Source organism: Oncorhynchus mykiss, chromosome 9 (assembly GCF_057628025.1).
Source record: "Oncorhynchus mykiss isolate SJ-2025 chromosome 9, ASM5762802v1, whole genome shotgun sequence".
NCBI lineage: Eukaryota > Metazoa > Chordata > Actinopteri > Salmoniformes > Salmonidae > Oncorhynchus > Oncorhynchus mykiss.
In genome coordinates, this window is record NC_143030.1 from 76,400,736 (window position 1) to 76,409,293 (window position 8,558).

Below are 8,558 nucleotides of genomic sequence, written 5' to 3' on the forward strand. Positions count from 1 at the left end.
CCTCCCTCCAATACTCCATCCCTCCAATACTCCATCCCTCCCTCCCGCCAATACTCCATCCCTCCCTCCCTCCATCCCTCCCTCCCTCCATCCCTCCCTCCCTCCCTCCAATACTCCATCCCTCCCTCACTCCAATACTCCATCCCTCCAATACTCCATCCCTCCCTCCCTCCAATACTCCATCCCTCCCTCACTCCAATACTCCATCCCTCCCTCACTCCCTCCAATACTCCATCCCTCCCTCCCTCCAATACTCCATCCCTCACTCACTCCAATACTCCATCCCTCCCTCACTCCCTCCAATACTCCATCCCTCCTTCACTCCAATACTCCATCCCTCCCTCCCTCACTCCAATACTCCATCCCTCCCTCCCTCCAATACTCCCTCCCTCCCTCCAATACTCCATCCGTCCATCCCTCCCTCCAATTCTCCATCCCTCCCTCCCTCCCACCCTCCAACTCTCCATCCCTCCCTCTCTCCCTCAATAATCCATCCCTCCCTCCCTCACTCCAATACTCCATCCCTCCCTCCCTCCAATACTCCATCCGTCCCTCCCTCCCTCCAATATTCCATCTGTCCGTCCGTCCCTCCCTCCAATACTCCATCCTTCCCTCTCTCCCTCAATACTCCATCCCTCCCTCCCTCCTTTCCTCCCTCCAATACTCCCTCCCTCCAATACTCCATCCCTCCCTCCTTCCCTCCCTCCAATACTCCATCCCTCCAACACACCCTCCCTCCCTTCCTACAATACTCCATCCCTCCCTCCCTCCAATACTCCATCCGTCCATCTCTCCCTCCAATTCTCCATCCCTCCCTCCAATTCTCCATCCCTCCCTCCCTCCAATACTCCATCTGTCCGTCCGTCCCTCCCTCCAATACTCCATCCTTCCCTCTCTCCCTCAATACTCCATCCCTCCCTCCCTCCTTTCCTCCCTCCAATACTCCCTCCCTCCAATACTCCATCCCTCCCTCCTTCCCTCCCTCCAATACTCCATCCCTCCCTCCTTCCCTCCCTCCAATACTCCATCCCTCCAATTCTCCATCCCTCCCTCCCGCCAATACTCCATCCCTCCCTCCCTCCATCCCTCCCTCCCTCCCTCCCTCCAATATTCCATCCCTCCAACACACCCTCCCTCCCTCCCTCCCTCCAATACTCCATCCCTCCCTCCCTCCAATACTCCATCCCTCCCTCCCTCCCACCCTCCAACTCTCCATCCCTCCCTCTCTCCCTCAATAATCCATCCCTCCCTCCCTCCAAAACTCCCTCCCTCCCTCCAATACTCCATCCATCCCTCCCTCCCTCCAATACTCCATCCATCCCTCCCTCTCTCCAATTATCTATCCCTCCCACCCTCCAATTCTCCATCCCTCCCTCCCTTCAATACTCCATCCCTCGCTCCAATACTCCATCCGTCCCTCCCTCCCTCCAATACTCCATCTGTCCGTCCGTCCCTCAATACTCCCTCCCTCCCTCCCTCCAATCCCTCTCTCCATCCGCACAATATTGCTGATCCGCTACAGAGAGAAGAGGAGATACAGCCAAGGACAAGAAATAGAAAGCTGGGATTGAGCGAGTGAGAAATAAATATATATATATATATATACACAGTGCCTTTGGGAAGAATTCAGACAGACCACTTGACTATTTCCACATTTTGTTACGTTACAGCCTTATTATAAAATGGATTAAATAGTTTTTTCCCCTCATCTATCTACACACAATACCCCATAATGACAAAACAAAAACAGGTTTTTAGAAATGTTTCACTAAATTAATTTACATAAGTATATTCAGACCCTTTACCCAGTAATTTGCTAAAGCACCTTTGGAAGAGATTACAGCATTGAGTCTTCTTGGGTATGACGCTACAAGCTTGGCACACCTGTATTTGGGGAGTTTCTCCCATTCTTCTCTGCAGATCCTCTCAAGCTCTTTCAGGTTGGATGGGGAGCGTTGCTGCACAGCTATTTTCAGGTCTCTCCAGAGATGTTAGATCGGGTTCAAGTCCGGGCTCTGGCTGGGCCACTTATGGACATTCAGAGACTTGTCCCGAAGCCACTCCTGCATTGTCTTGCCTGTGTGCTTAGGGTCGTTGTCCTGTTGGAAGGTGAACCTTGGCCCCAGTCTGAGGTCCTGAGAGCTCTGCAGCAGATTTTCATCAAGGATCTCTCTGTACTTTGCTCCATTCATCTTTGCCTCGATCCTGACGAGTCTCCCAGTCCCTGACGCTGAAAAACCTCCCCACAGCATGATGCTGCCACCACCATGCTTCACCGTAGGAATGGTGCCAGGTTTCCTCCAGACGTGACACTTGGCATTCAGGCCAAAGTATACAATCTTGGTTTCATCAGACCAGATAATATTGTTTCTCATGGTCTGAGAGTCTTTAGGTATCTTTTGGCAAACTCCAAGTGGGCTGTCATGTGCCTTTTACTGAGGAGTGGCTTCCATCTGGCCAATCTATTATAAAGGCCTATGCTGCAGAGATGGTTGAGATGGTTGTCCTTCTGGAAGGTTCTCCAATCTCCACAGAGGAACTCTATAGCTCTGTCAGAGTCACCATCGGGTTCTTGGTCACCTCCCTGACCAAGGCCCTTCTCCCTCGATTGCTCAGTTTTGCCGGGCGGCCAGATATACTAAGAGCTTCGGTGGTTCCCAAACTTCTTCCATTTAAGAATGATGGAGGCCACTGTGTTCTTGGGGAACTTCAATGCTGCAGAAATGTTTTGGTACCCTTCCCCAGATCTATGCCTCGATACAATTCTTTGACCTCATGGCTTGGTTTTCTGACATGCACTGTCAACTGTGGGACCTTATATAGACAGGTGTGTGCCTTTCCAAATCATGTCCAATCAATTGAATTTACCACAGGTGGACTCCAATCAAGTTGTAGAAACATCTCAAGGGTGATCAATGAAACAGGAAACAGGATTATTTCGAGTCTCATAGGCAAACGGTCTAAAATCTTATTTTACATTTTGAATACATTTATTTTAAAAAATCTATAAACCTGTTTTTGCTTCGTCATTATGGGGTATTGTGTGTAGATTGTTGATATTAAAAATAAATACATTTTGGAATAAGGCTGTAACATAAGAAAATGTGGAGATGTCAAGGAGTCTGAATACTTTCCCGAAGGCTCTGTAGAGAGAAAGAGAGAGAGAGAGAGAGAGAGAGAGAGAGAGAGAGAGAGAGAGAGAGAGAGAGAGAGAGAGACAGAGAGAGAGAGAGAGACAGAGAGAGAGAGAGAGACAGAGACAGAGACAGAGAGAGACAGAGAGAAGAGAGAGAGAGAGAGAGAGAGAGAGAGAGAGAGAGAGAGAGAGAGAGAGATTCCTTCATTCCAACTGAAGGAGCATTTGAAGACGATTCTATCTCTAGTCCTCACTTTTAGGGCCTGTATCTTTGTGGGTTGTGGTTGTTGTTGTTGTGGCTGTGGTTATAGTTGTGGCTGTGGGTTGTGGTTGTGGCTGTGGTTGTGGGCTGTGGTTGTGGGCTGTGGTCTACATGCCAGTTAACTGGGCCACTTCTCCCATCCACAGCCTTAATCAGTTTACATTTTCCATCCACAGCTTTAATCAGTGTATTAATGTGTTTGGACTAATTGACTGACTGGCTGTGGACTCAAAAGGCCCAGAACAGAAAAACCTATACAGAGATATACAGTTGAAGTGGGAAGTTTACATACACCGTAGCCAAATACATTTAAACACAGTTTTTCACCATTCCTGACATTTAATCCTGTTAAACATTCCCTGTCTTAGGTCAGTTAGGATCACCACTTTATTTTAAGAATGTGAAATGTCAGAATAATATTAGAGAGAGAATTATTTATTTCAGCTTTTGTTTCTTTCATCACATTCCCAGTGGGTCAGAAGTTTACATACACTCAATTAGTATTTGGTAGCATTGCCTTTAAATTGTTTAACTTGGGTCAAATGTTTCGGGTAGCCTTCCACCAGCTTCCCACAATAAGTTGGGTGAATTTTGGCCCATTCCTCCTGACAGAGCTGGTGAAACTGAGTCAGGTTTGTAGGCCTCCTTGCTCGCACACATTTTTTCAGTTCTACCCACATGTTTTCTATAGGATTGAGGTCCGGGCTTTGTGATGGCCACTCCAATACCTTGACTTTGTTGTCCTTAAGCCGTTTGCCACAACTTTGGAGGTATGCTTGGGGTCATTGTCCATTTGGAAGACCCATTTGCGACCAAGCTTTAACTTCCTGACTGATGTTGCTTCAATATATCCACATAATTTTCCTCCCTCGTGATGCCATCTATTTTGTGAAGTGCACCAGTCCCTCCTGCAGCAAAGCACCCCCACAACATGATGCTGCCATGGTGTTCTTCGGCTTGCAAGCATCCCACTTTTTCCTCCAAACATAACGATGGTCATTATGGCCAAACAGGTCTATTTTTGTTTCATCAGACCAGAGGACATTTCTCCAAAAAGTACGATCTTTGTCCCCATGTGTTGTTGCAAACCCTAGTCTGACTTTTTTATGGCGGTTTTGGAGCAGTGGCTTCTTCCTTGTTGAGATACTTTTGTACCTGTTTCTTCTAGCATCTTCACAATATCCTTTGCTGTTGTTCTGGGATAGATTTGCACTTTTCGCACCAAAGTACGTCCATCTCTAGGAGACAGAACACCTTCCTGAGCGGTATGACGGCTGCCTGGTCCCATGGTGTTTATACTTGCGTACTATTGTTTGTACAGATGAACGTGGTACCTTCAGGCGTTTGGAAATTGCTCCCAAGGATGAACCAGAGTTGTGGAGGTCTACATTTTTTTTCTGAGGTCTTGGCTGATTTCTTTTGATTTTCCCATAATGTCAAGCAATGAGGCACTGAGTTTGAAGGTAGACCTTGAACTACATCCACAGGTACACCTCCAATTGACTCAAATTAGGTCAATTAACCTATCAGAAGCTTCTAAAGCCATGACATCATTATCTGGATTTTTCCAAGCTGTTTAAAGGCACAGTCAACTTAGTGTATGTAAACTTCTGACCCACTGGAATTCTGATACAGTGAATTATAAGTGAAATAATCTGTTTGTAAACAATTGTTGGAAAAATTACTTGTGTCATGTTCAAAGTAGATGTCCGAACCGACTGGCCAAAACTATAGTTTGTTAACAAGAAATTTGTGGAGTGGTTGAAAAACTAGTTTTAATGACTCCAACCTAAGTGTATGTAAACTTCAAACTTCAACTGTACATATCTATTCTACAGTATTACTGTATCTATACTACAGTATGACTGCATCTATACTACAGTATTACTGTATCTATTCTACAGTATTACTTTATCTATTCTACAGTATTACTGTATCTATATCACAGTATTACAGAATCTATACTACAGCATTAGTGTATCTATACTACAGTATAACTGCATCTATACTACAGTATTACTGTGTCTATACTACACTATAACTGTGTCTATACTACAGCATAACAGTATCTATACTACAGTATTACTGCATCTATACTACAGTATTACTTTATCTAGCTCAACTGGTGTTGCCTCATTTGCATAATGCTCTTCTTGGAAGTAGCCTTAGTGTCCGGCCGTCTGTCTGTCTGTCTGTTTCATGACATGACAATGACAGCTATGGACTTGACAAGAGCACAGATCTGGGATGAAGCCAGCTTGGAAAGGTATCCTGTACATCCTTCTTACTTTGAATCGTTGACATTGTGTGTGTCTCAAAATGGTATTCTATTTCCTAATAATATGTAGTGCACTACTTTCAACCAGGGCCCTCGGGGCAATAGTAGTGCACAGGGCTCTGGTCAAAAGTAGTGAACTACATATGAAGTAGGAAGCCATTTGGGAAATATCTATCATGTCTGAACACATTCACTGTTAGTTCAGTATGAGTCTGAGAAATGAACATATTGTACAAGTATGTAGAGCCTTGTACACCTACAGGACCCCATGTCACAGGAAGGCCAAAAAAAGATCATCAAGGACATCAACCACCCGAGCCACTGCCTGTTCACCCCGCTGTTATCCAGAAGGCGAGGTCAGTACAGGTTCTGGGACAGAGAGACTGAAAAAAAAAAAACATCCATCTCAATTTCATCTTCCATCTCAATTTCATCAGATTGCTAAATAGCCATCACTAGGCGGCTTCTGCCCGGTTACGTAACCCTGCACCTTAGAGGCTGCTGCCCCATATACATAGACATGGAATCACTGGCCACTTTAATAATGGAACACTAGTCACTTGAGTAATATTTACATATTTTTGCTTTATGTATTCAAATCTACTGTATTTTAGTCAAAGCCACTCCGACGTTGCTCCTTCGAAAATGTATATATTCCTTAATTCCATTATTTTACTTTTAAGTTTGTGTGTATTGTTGTGAAATGTTGTGAATTGTTAGATATTACTGCACTGTTGGAGATAGGAACACAAGCATTTCGCAACACCCGCAATAACATCTGCTAAACATGTGTTTGTGACCAATAAAGCTTGATTTTAAATTTGTAAATGACTGATGCCATGCTCTGACTGGGTCTAACGATGCTATATGCAGTGGCTCTTTATGTAATATTGAGGAAATATTTATACAGAAGTCTTATCATAACCATAATGTCACCGGTGTTCACAGGAAGATTTGTTAAACAAATCAAAATATATTTGAGATTTTAGATTCTTCAAAGTAGCCACCCTTTGCCTTGATGACAGCTTTGCACACTCTTGGCATTCTCAGAACCAGCTTCAACTGGAATGCTTTTCCAAATGTCTTGAAGGAGTTCCCACATATGCTGAGCACTTGTTGGCTGCTTTTCCGTCACTCGGTCCAACTAATCCCAAACAATCTCAATTGGGTTGAGGTCGGGTGATTGTGGAGGCCATTGCTCTTATTTCTTGGCCCAAGCAAGTCTCTTCTTATTATTGGTGTCCTTTAGTAGTGGTTTCTTTGCAGCAATTCAACCATGAAGGCCTGATTCACACAGTCTCCACTGGAACAGTTGATGTTGAGATGTGTCAGATTGGGCTCCAATCTGAGGTGCAGTTAACTCTAAAGAACGTAATCCTCTGCAGGATAAGAGGTACGTCTGGGTCTTCCTTTCCTTTGGCTGTAAAGATGTACGCTGAGAGTCGGGATCAAGTTCAGGGAGTGAGTACATTTAACGCCTGGGGTAGGAACCAAAGGGAGTGACATAAATAGGGCAAGTAATCAAGGAGGTGATGGAGTCCAGGTGAGTGTCAATAAGCGCTGGTGCGAGTGACGATGGTGACAGATGTGCTTAATAATCAGTAGTCTGGTGACCTAGAGGCCAGAGAGAGTATACATGACAGTGGTGGTCCTCATGAGAGCCAGTTTCATCATCAGTTTCATCACTTGATGGGTTTTTTTTTGCGACTGCACTTGAAGAAAGTTCTTGAAAAAAAAAGAAATGTAATTATTTGAAGCTTTCACAACAAACAGAGTGCTAATGCACGGCATGCTGTCATCACTGTGCTGCTATGAGCAGGAAACATCACAGCATGTAGATGGAGAGAGAGAACATTATGTCATAAACGCATTAGTTATGTACACTTAAACAAACACGCACAAAGCACCCGGGATGTTTTTAAATAGCAACGGCAAAACGCCAGGGTTTCTACCTAACTAACGTCACATTTCCAAAGAGCGGATTAGAGTATTTTGTGGAACACTAGGTTCCTTATTAAATGGCATTCAAAACCTCAGACAGGATACTGACGTGAACATGGTGCATGTATGCATATCTTACTATAAATCACCACTTCCTGAGTCATAAATGACCAGAAATACAAACAGCACATCCACAACAGGATAATGGTAATAGTGACTTGCTATGGCCCAGTAGACCTGTCTTAATTGCTTGTTACCCAATATGTAATACAGCAAGGCAGTGGGCTGGGCGCTTGGTTGCTTCTGTGATAAGAGTTACTGCTTGGTTCAGCAGGCCAATTCTGGCGTGCGTTGTGTGCGTGTGAGACTGAATGCAAAGAGTCTCTGGGTATTTGAGGGGCAGCTTGATGTTCCCCCTAGCCTGATCCCAGATCTGTTTGTGCTGTCTTGCCTTCTCCGTGACAGCAGTTGCCAAGACAGCACGAACAGATCTGGGATCAGGCTTGCCAGACCATGGGATTCCTTCGCCTCTTGGAGATGGGCTACCTTCCTCCTTCCTCCATAGCTGCTGCTCAGATGGGTTGTTGTTGCGGTTTTGTGTTTCCAGTCCTACTGTGGGCCCTAATGACATACTGCCCTCTGCTGGGCATTAAAGGTACTACAAGCAGAGAGGCCATTCGGGTCCCATTTCACTCCACTACCAGCCAGCTCTCTGGGGACGAAGTTACTGTGGGCCTTAACCCTCTGATACCTGTAGATCTGAACGTTCTAATAGGTTATAGGCTAAGTGGCTCTTCCACCTTACAGATCTTACAGTATGGATGGTCCTGCCAGGCTCAGCTGTCTGTCCTCTGGCCAACAGATAGAGGGCATCAGGGTCACAGCTTGGTTGGGTTTTTCTTGGTCTGGCTTTATAGTTATAGTTTGTTTAAAAAAAAAAT